Genomic DNA, 10,285 nt, shown 5'->3' with positions numbered 1-10,285 from the left:
GATAAGAAAATTACTCTGTTAATAGATGACAGACTCAAATTGTCACAATAAAAGCTTTTGGTTGGTATCTACCATCTTTGCAGACCAGTTAGGAGAAATTTTCAAGCATTGCCATACATTTATTAACAACTGCAAGCCCAACAATAAGCATCAAAGAGGAGTGATGAGTTGTGAGTTTAATCCTGGAGTGATGAGCAGGAGAAACAGCGTGAAATACAAGTCATCAGCTGCCATTGAAGGTGAAGCCGAGCTTTGTACTTACCACCGATGTTTCTGCTGTTCAGCTGCTGAAGTAGTAGTTGCTGTGCCCCCCTGGTGCATAGGGAACGGTATGATAAAATGGCTCTAAATGATGACCCCCACCACAACGTTGTAAAAATAGTCAAATAAGTCCTTCATGAGGGGAAGTCATACCTGCCAAACCTGGGCACCAAACCTATTGGACATAATCTTTGTCCTGGATTCAAGAAACACCAGCAGATGCAAGTTTTCACCCTCTAAATATAGCTGTCCACTAATTCAAAGCCAAACATAATAATAGCTGCTGGGACAGACCACCCTACAGACAACCTGACATAACATCACAGTGCAGCGACATAAATATATTTAAAAAAAGCTATGTAAATGATATTTATATCAGAATTCAATGCAGTCTAGTACAAATGGTGACTTCAATCACCGACAGGCCGGGGTTGTTGGCACTATAGCAGGGGGAAGCAAACCAACCACAGGCTTTTCAGCATGGAGCTGAATTCCCTTGGAAGTGGGGTCCACAGAACAATTGTGTGGTCCCACTTCTAGGGAGACCCAGCCACATGCTGAAAGCACTAGGGCTCTTCCTACACCCCTGGGGCTGTGGTTGTAAGGTATTAAAGTGAAAGAAATAAAATAAAAAGGTGAAAAACTCCATTTTACTTTGTGGAACTACAAGTTCCATTCAGCCCGGGCTGACATCAGGGGCAGGGGGGCATCTGTCCCTCAGGTCGGTTGCATAGTGGGCTATCTTGGGCTGGGTCACCTGCATTTTTTTCCCTTAAAAACTTGAGTCTTACCCCAGGCTAAAATTTGTGAGCCCTCCTCTGGCTGCCATTAATAGCCTGGGCATGCTGGTGCTTGTAGAACTACAAGTACCAGCATGCCCTGACACCCAGGACCTCGATAAAAAAAAACACACAACCCTCTTTTTAAACACATTACTTTAATAAAACCCTTAAAACAAACCAGACACCTCTTTTAAACTACATATATTTCTTAAAAATAATAAGACCCCAGATACTTACCATCATACTTGCCAACTTTTTCTTGTTGGTATCCAGGAGCTGCCGGGGGAAGGTGGGCGTGCATCATTTTACAGCGGGGGGCAGGGCCAAATGTCGCGATTTCCAGGGAATCGTGGCATTTTGGACCTAATTCTGCCCACTTCCTAGTGAAGTGGGCAGAATTAGGTCCAAAATTGGGGCGACACCCAGGCGACTGCCATACTCTCCGGGAGACCCTCCCAGAATCCAGGAGTCTCCTGGACATTTCGGGAGAGTTGGCAAGTATGCTTACCATCTGATGTCTTCATCTGTAAATGACCAATCTTGTAATCTTTTACTCCATTAGGCTTAAAAACAAACATAAAAAACCCCATAATATTTCACAGGTCCAGGAGTAATTAAAAAAAAAACAACAAACCAAGAATAATCCAGATGTTCTTGAAAATAATCTTCTTTTCTTTGGTCTAAAAGACCCCAAAATAATCCAGAGGATACGGCTTGGCAACATAAAAAAAACCCTCAAGAACAAACACACCCTGGACTGCTATGGAAGACCATCCACCACAGAATGAAATATGAACAGACATGAGGTCTATTTATACAGTAGGGGAGATTCCCACACTGCCATTGGAAACCATCTGGCTGACATGGCTATGCTGATGCTTGTAGTTCTACAAGCACCAGCATGCTCAGACTATAAATGGCAGCCCAGGCTGGCTGGGACTTGTAGTTTCACAAAGTAAAATGGTATTTTATACTCTTTCTTTCTTTATACTTTATTAGCCTGCTCCTACCGCTCCAGGGGTATAGGAAGAGTCCTAGTGCTTTCAGCACGAGGCTGAATATTCCTAGAGGGGGAAGCCTGCACATTTTTTTTGTGGATCCTCCCTCCCCAGGGAATCCAGCCCCACACTGAACAGCCTGGGGTTGCTTTGTCATCCTGTGCCCTCCTGCTATAGTGCCAACAGCCCTGGCTGGTTGGCCTAGTGCTGTTTCTTGTGAATTCTGGGGGACTCCAATCTTTTTCTCCACCCGATTTTGCGACAACCAGCACTAGCCTGGCAGCACTCAGCACAATACTCAGCCCGGGTTGCGTTCGGATTGGTTGCCCGAATCAGGCCCAATATGTTTATCCGAGTCCTGCCGTCACGTCTTCTCCTTTTTGCTGTCTGGGTGCCAGCAGGCAATATCCAGACCTTTGCATCTGGTATATCATAAACCTGTTTTGTGATTATGAATGTAGCGTCTGGAATGATGATTATAATTCCTATTGCATCATCTTTTAGAGCCCAGTAATCATGGAAAGTATTCTCCTAACTCATCCTTCTCTAGAACATCTACCCAAGTACATCTACCTTTGATGCTTTCTGTAGGAAGGAAATGCACCGCCTCTCTATGCTTATATTCTAAACCACTAGGCCATTAGTTCTTACTATTAATCTTGCTGCTTGAGGATACTAGGGAATGTTGGACACCCAGTATACATATTTATCTTTGGCCCACTGTCCGATTCTGCCACCAGTGAAATCGGATCCGTTGTCTGTTTGTATTTCAGAAGGTGTGCTATAATGTTTGCAAATGTACTCCAGCATCTTTAGAGTGGCATTTTGGTTGGCATGGGCAGTGGGTAACACCAGCAGTACTCCAGAGTAGGTATCTACTGCTGTACTGCAATACTGTACCTTGCCTTCACCTATAGGTAACGATCCTATAAATTCCATCTGAAATACTTGACAGGCGAATTTTCCTCAACAAATGGACCCTAAATCTCCAGTCAATGCTTTTCTGTAATTCAGTTGCTGACAGGTTTTACATTTCTGTACAATATCTCTAGTCATGATCTCTCCTACATTGTATAATTCTGTCTCATCTGTTGGGGAAAATTCTAAAAGCTTTCATTTGCACAAGAGCATCTGCAATATCATTTTGCTCAAAGCCTGCAAGAGCATTTACATGTCTGATGCTGACTGATCGGTTGCTACACTGATTCCATATATTGGTCCATAAATCAGGCCCTCTCCAAATTGACTTGCCATTGACTCTCCATTCATCTTGTTTCCTGTATAGATAACTATAGAACCATCTGTTTCTTTAAGACATACAGTATGTTAACGGATTTTAATTCTGCATTTTGGCTGGATCCACCTTCTCCACTCTCATGTAAGATCAGTTGTTGTATAGGTTGATATTGAACAAACAAAGAAAAATCCCCCAGCACACTGCTATAACCTGCAAATGAGATGCTATTTCTACATAAAAAAAATGCAGAAATCTCAGTTGCACACATTTTCCACTGCGAATTCTGCATTTTTATCTAAAAATGGATATAGCAGATCCTTTGCTGGTTATAGCAGTGTGCTGGGGGGGATTTTTCTGTGTTCGTTCCTTTCAGGATAATCCCGCCTTTTCAGGCACCTGCTATGAACCTATAAATTGATTGAGCAACTTCCACTTCTGTTTTATGTGTTTGAGAGGCATTTTTGGCATCAGTAGCTGATGGGGAGTGCTGTTACTGTATTGCTATTTGGAGGAGTTTGGGGTACCTCTTGGCAAGTTAGCTCTCAATTTAAAAACACATATGTATGGCCCAAAAATAGGGACTCTTACTGTTTAGAGTTAGAACCACCCTCTTAGCAAAAGCGCCTTGGCGGGGCGGGTGGATTACCATACATTTGCCAATGTGTGCAATTGAAAGTTCTGCATTTTTATGTACAAATAGAAATAGCAGCTACTTTGCTGGTTATAGCAGTGTGTTGGGAAATTTTTCTGTGTTTGTTTTTTTCAGGATAACCCTGCCCTTTCAAGCAGCTTCTATGAACCTATAAATTGATTGAGCAACTTCCACTTCTGTTTTATATGTTAATATGGTGCAGCTTTCCAACTTTGCCAATTTTTTGTCAAGGTCGCTGAACCATCAGTAAACCATACCAAATGCCTCTGTCCTTCAATCAAAGAGGAGTAGAGCTCTACTACAGTTACAGGTCCACCTCCACCTTCTGTACGGTAAATGAGGTAATTCCTGCTCTGCAGCTTCAAATGTAATCATGCCAACCAGTTGTGTGCTGCTTGTAGAGGGTTCTTGTGAGGATACTCCATTTCTTTATGACAGGTACCACTCCATTTCTGTACGGTGGGTTTCTGCACAACTGCTGGATTCAAGTCCTTCTTGTCTGACCAATTGGTAAATTAATTCTTATGGTTACTGGGTGCTACTTTGTGGTCGACTCCATATGCTCTAGGGCTGTGTATACAGCCAGTATTTTTTTCTCCAAAGGTGAGTATCTTCTCTGAGCTGGAGAGAACTGTAAAGCCCAAAATCCAATAGGAGTTGTTCTTTCTCCTGGAGTTGGTGACTTCTGCCATAGACCCCATGACATTCAATATTCTGTAACTGTGACATCCAGGAACATGTATTTGGATGTATGGGACCCAAAGCATTATAAGCCTGTATTGCTTGCTTTGCAGCTTACAGGGCATCCTCTTGCCCTGCAGTCCACACAAATTCAGTCTTTGTAAATGGGTCTTAAAATAAGTCCAAGATGTGGGACAAATGCTCTCCAGTCAACTGTTCCAAGAATCTGTTGTGCTACTTTCATTTTTTCATGGTAGTTGGAGACTTCAAATTCTGAATAGTTTCCAAAACTGGTTGAGGTATAATACGCAGTGGTCATGACCATATCATGCCCAGAAATGTAAAAGTCTGTACTGAGCCTTGTACTTTGTCAGGATTAATCATCCAGCCTTCACTCAACATAAAGTAAGTAACATCCCAAGTAAAAGCAAATTGGTCCTGGGGCTCAGCAGCAATAGGTATTGAAAAAAAAGCATTTGCAAGAAGTACAAAGAGACATCATTAATAAAATAATAATACTAAAAATTCAAAAACAAAACTAAAGAACAGTAAACCACACTGTCAATACTACTCATTGCTTGAAAGAGGATGAAGAGATGGGGGCAAGGACATATCTCCCTCACCCTCTGAAGGAGGTTGCGAGAATCTACAGGTGTCTTTCCCCTGAAATAAGCATAAGGCATGCAAATTAGGAGGCACAGACTAGAGGAGTAATCATTTTCTATTTACAAAGGTGTCAATGAGAACAGACCAGCCTAAATAACTGCACTAATGCAGCCTGCTCTGATGAGAAGAGAAATAGCCTAGGCAGCTGCTAGTAAAAGACGTAGGTTGCCGAAGCTGCACTTGCTGCTGCCTTATAGGAAATCATCGGCTTTTCTGCTTTTTTCTGCGCTTTTCAAACCGCAAGATTTACTGAAGGCAAAGCCACTGAAAAACCTCCGAAAAGTTGATGTTTTAGAAAGTGCCACATTAGACATGGCTGTACCATTTTTTTTTACATAATGAGAAAAAAAGTTTGAAATTTATCAAGATGCAGTTTGGCAAACCATGGGAAAACCCGACAGAAAAAAGAGGTGGTTATGAGAGGCGATCCCAGAAATCCCAGGCTATTGCCTATGGCCTAGGATGCCGATAAAAAGGCCCACAAACCTATTTGGAACCGTGAGTGTGGCAAAATGGCAGTTATAGGCTTTGGATGCCACACAGAGTGTGAACCGAAGAGAAGACACTGGAGTGCAGAGAGAGACCTACAGAAAGCCAACTGGGTAGACTGAACATTGAACTGTTTTTTTGATGGTATATATAATTATTATGCAAATTATTTTTTCAATGGACATGGTTAGCCTGGGATCACTGAACCTGGAACAAAAGCTATATTATGATAATATATCATAGTGGTCTATTTATCAAAAGGTGGTATGCCAAATTGTATGAAAACTACAACTAGGACTGTTCCTACCATGAGTTGAAGTGAGAACCTCATCTAAGGTGGCACTATTCTAGGGGCAGTAAAAACAAGGTTCTCACTTTGTCTCCTGGCACCTACATGAACCAGCAGGTGAAGGTGCACAGCAGGGCATATCACTGTACGCTTCCTCCTGCAGTTGTTATGAGAGGAGCACGGTGCCCAATATCAGAAGGATAGGAGGTATGGGGGGAGGAAAGTTAATTCCTTTAACTCCTAGGTACCTTGACTCCCTAGGTCAGACACTATAATCCTTACATAGCTAATACGTATTACTATGCACCTTCTCCTGCAGTCATTGTAGGAGAGTGATCATCTTTGCAGGTAGCAGGCACCCCAAAGACCTCCTGTCGAATCTAAATCAGATTGTTCACCTGTAAGTGTCAGTCTATCAGTTTATGAGCTCAGAATAAAAGACACCGCGAGTTCTGTGTGTGCAATTATCTCTGAGTTATTAGTTACAAGTTCATACCTATATAGTACAAAATCACATATTACAGAAAACTATGCCCCAAAAGGTTTTAACCACTCATGCTTCCTTTACACAGATCTTGCTACATTCTCAAATTTTCACACAGGAATTCTCCCATGGGGGGGTTGGTTTATCTCCTGTCTATCATATCCAAGGTCATGGGCATAGTTTCTTGCAAACAATGAATAACTCCTACAAACTAGCTGTATCTAAGCTGTCTTTGAGCTATAAGAGAATAAAATGACTATAAGGCAACAAGATGGCGTCAGCTTAGCAAAATCATATTTATCACTCCCCAAGTGACATTATGGAACATAATGCCCCTGGCTATAGCACACTGCAAAATGCAAGTAAACAAGAATGTCCTAAAGCAGTAATCCATAAAGGCATTTGCCAGTCTTCACTTTCACCGAATAAAAATGTTATCTCCCAAAATAATGCTCAGTTTAGCCTAATTTATGACATATATATATATATATACACATACATACACACATGTGTAAAATATATATATATATATATATATATATATATATATATATATATATATATATATATATATATATATATTGGAAGATGGAGGGGACATCAGTACTACATTTATTACATATCACACTTTTGTGTGTTTGAAGATTTTTATTACATTGGGCAAAGTGCGCTTGTTCACTGAAGTGCAACTGGAAGGGCAAAACTGCATACCATTAAAAGTAAGGTTAAAACACGATCTCTGCTAGCTCAGAGCTGGTAAAAAACTCAAGTACTACTGCAGATTGTAAACGGATTATTAAGTAAAGCCCAGTGTTAAATATACATATAGGGCCTCATTTGAAGTTATGTGTAAAGCTCAAAAGTGCAATTTTGCAGCTTGCTATATCTTTGTTACACTGCAGGGGGAACGTTTTAAATGTGTGGATAGCTTTAGAGTTGGGAGGAGGGTGCACCCTATATCAACTCTAAATAGCAGATTAAAAATAAAGCTGCCAAGTATTTGTGTGCTATATGCAAAAGCAGGCAGTAAGCAAAAAAAAAAATTGCATTTACTACCCTTGAACGGCAACATGGTTTGTCCAGGCACAAAGTTGAACCCTTTAGCTGGATTTGTTCATAACTGTAAATGTGACCCAAAGTATAACTCATACTTGCCAACTCTCCCGGAATATCCGGGAGACTCCCGCATTTCGCGAGAGTCTCCCGGACTCCCGGGAGAGTGTGGCAATCTCTCTGATCTGCCCACTTCCTAGTGAAGTGGGCAGAATTTTGTTCAAACGCCGCGATTCACCGGGAATTGCGGTGTTTGGCCCCACCCCCGCTGTAAAATGACGCGATTTCTGGAGCCCCGCCCCCTACACGCCCGCCTCCCTCCCGAAGCTCCCGGAAGCCATCTGAAAAAAGTTGGCAAGTATGGTATAACTCCCAACTTCCTGATGTAGGTGGGACAGTCCCATTTTGAAGGATTAGGGTTTTTGTCCCAATTCCAGAACAGTTGGGAAACGACAGGTGCCCCCTTAATGCCTCGTGCTCCAGAAACAGATGCACACAATATTGAAGGGTTGTCTTTAGCAGGGATGAAGGGGGCCCAGCGCTTTTGCAAGGAGGAAGGGGGTGACAGAGTAGGTGGTTCCTGGCTCCCAAGGTATTTTGGGAACGATGCTGCTGCCACAAGGGCAAATAAAGTAAGCTAGGGGAGAAAGCTAAGAGACCCCCAGTAAAGGTGAGCCCCAGGGAATAGAAGTGGTGAAGGACCTTCAGACAATCCTTGAATATTGTCATGTTATATGCCTGGAGAAAGCCCTATAGAGAGGGGAGCGCTGACAGCAACAGTGTGGCTGAGGAAGAGGGTTCCTGGTGTAGGGGTTGATGTGCACATATTGAGGAGAGAGTTCCTGTTGGAGGGGTTATCTTTTAAGAACCTCTACTACTCAGCCTACTGTGCACCAGCATGTGTGGAAATCTGTGACTTGTAATGCTGTGGGATTACTGTACCCAGAAACACCGGGTATGTAATTGTTATCTATATATTTGCAACTATTTGACTAAAGGGTCGATTTACTAAACTGCGATTAGCCAAAATGCTGGAGAAAACAGCTGTAGTAGTCATTAGTGCGATGACTACATTCCCGACAAAAGTGAGTTCAACAAAAGAATTCCGATTGCAGTAATGTAGACACCTAGGAAATAGCGACTTACTGAAAAAGTAAAAAAGAACAATTCCGGAAACCCTGTTCTGAACACCGACTGGAGAACATGCCGGCACTCAGACTGACTTCACTTTAAATGGCGACAGTCACATTGCCAATATCAATGGGGCAATGTGAGGACCCGCCGGCTCTATAATGTTTTTTACAAAGGGTTTGATATTATAGAGCCAGCGGGTCCTCACATTGCCCCCTTAATACTAGCAATGTGACTGTCGCCATTTAAAGTGACGTCAATCTCAGTGCCGGCATGTTCTCCAGTCGGCGTTCAGAGCAGGGTTGCTGGAATTGTTCTCTTTTCCTTTTTCAGTAAGTTGCTATTTCCTACGTGTCTACATTATTGGAATTCTTTTGTCGCACTCACTTTTGTTGTAATTTTTCTCATTATTATCGCATACCCCACCCCTATATACTCTCTCTGAATGCGCTATTTTATCATTCTTTTATGTAAACACACTACATTAGAGAGTGTGACAAATTATCAATGCATAAATGATTTGACTTAACAATAAGTGATATATAAAAGACTTGATACTAAGTGATACAATATTTTTCCTTTGCTACAATTGAAGTGGGTGCGTCTATCCTATCACAATGCGCATGCACGACACTAGATCCTCCAAGGTTTTAGTTAGATGGGGAAGGGAGGTTCGCCAGTCTCCCGGAGGCAACTGTGCGTTAAAGAAAGGCAGCTAATGAATCTCTAGAGACTGAAGTGTCTTTTACATTTCTGTCTCCATTACTGAAATCATGTTGTCTTACCTGTCAGTCGTTGATTAGATCTTGGTCTCCATGAAAATGGCCAGCACCATAGGCCTCAATACATGGACATAGGACACAATTTCTGAACTGTGTCATCATGCCACAGATGGCGAAGCCAAACATGTCTTATACTGGCTCAACATCAGGGAGAATGCCAGACTCTTCAGAGAGTGAGGGAGATTACCCCTATTTCAGTGAGTCTCCCTGACATTCAGGGAGCGTTGGCAAGTATGGTCTAGTCTACAGTTCACTCAAGAATCCGGGGTCCACTGGTCGCAGATGCCACACCGACACCATAGCTGGGCAGAGGAGTGCCACATTACATCCTAACACTCCATGTAAGATTGCACGCAGCACCAGTCACCTTCACACTATTAAAGATTTTAAACCAGTGAGGTAATCCTTCACCCTTCTGATTGGCTGAACGTGCTCAGTCTCAAAGACTGCAAAGTGCTGGTGCAATGAAAATGTTGCTGAGTTTTGTTAATAATTGTAGTTTAACTATTGTTAATTTGTATAAAAAGCTCTTACAAACAAAACACAATGCATTCTATTCAAAGTCTTGTTTTGGTTACCTTGCACTGGTAACAGTAGTAATTTAGAAGCATATATTTGCGTTGCTGCCTACACAGGTTACGACATAGATTCGCACACTAGACTGTTACCTGTGAGAGGTATAACATTATTCCATTAATGATTGGCTGCTGCGCATCTTAACCCTGCCTCCAGTCACTTGCCGATTGGTTGGCTCCGGACAAGCTCCGCACGGTGATTGGA

Source organism: Mixophyes fleayi, chromosome 1 (genome assembly GCF_038048845.1).
Source record: "Mixophyes fleayi isolate aMixFle1 chromosome 1, aMixFle1.hap1, whole genome shotgun sequence".
In the NCBI taxonomy this organism is placed as follows: domain Eukaryota; kingdom Metazoa; phylum Chordata; class Amphibia; order Anura; family Limnodynastidae; genus Mixophyes; species Mixophyes fleayi.
Note: the sequence above shows the minus strand (reverse complement) of the source record.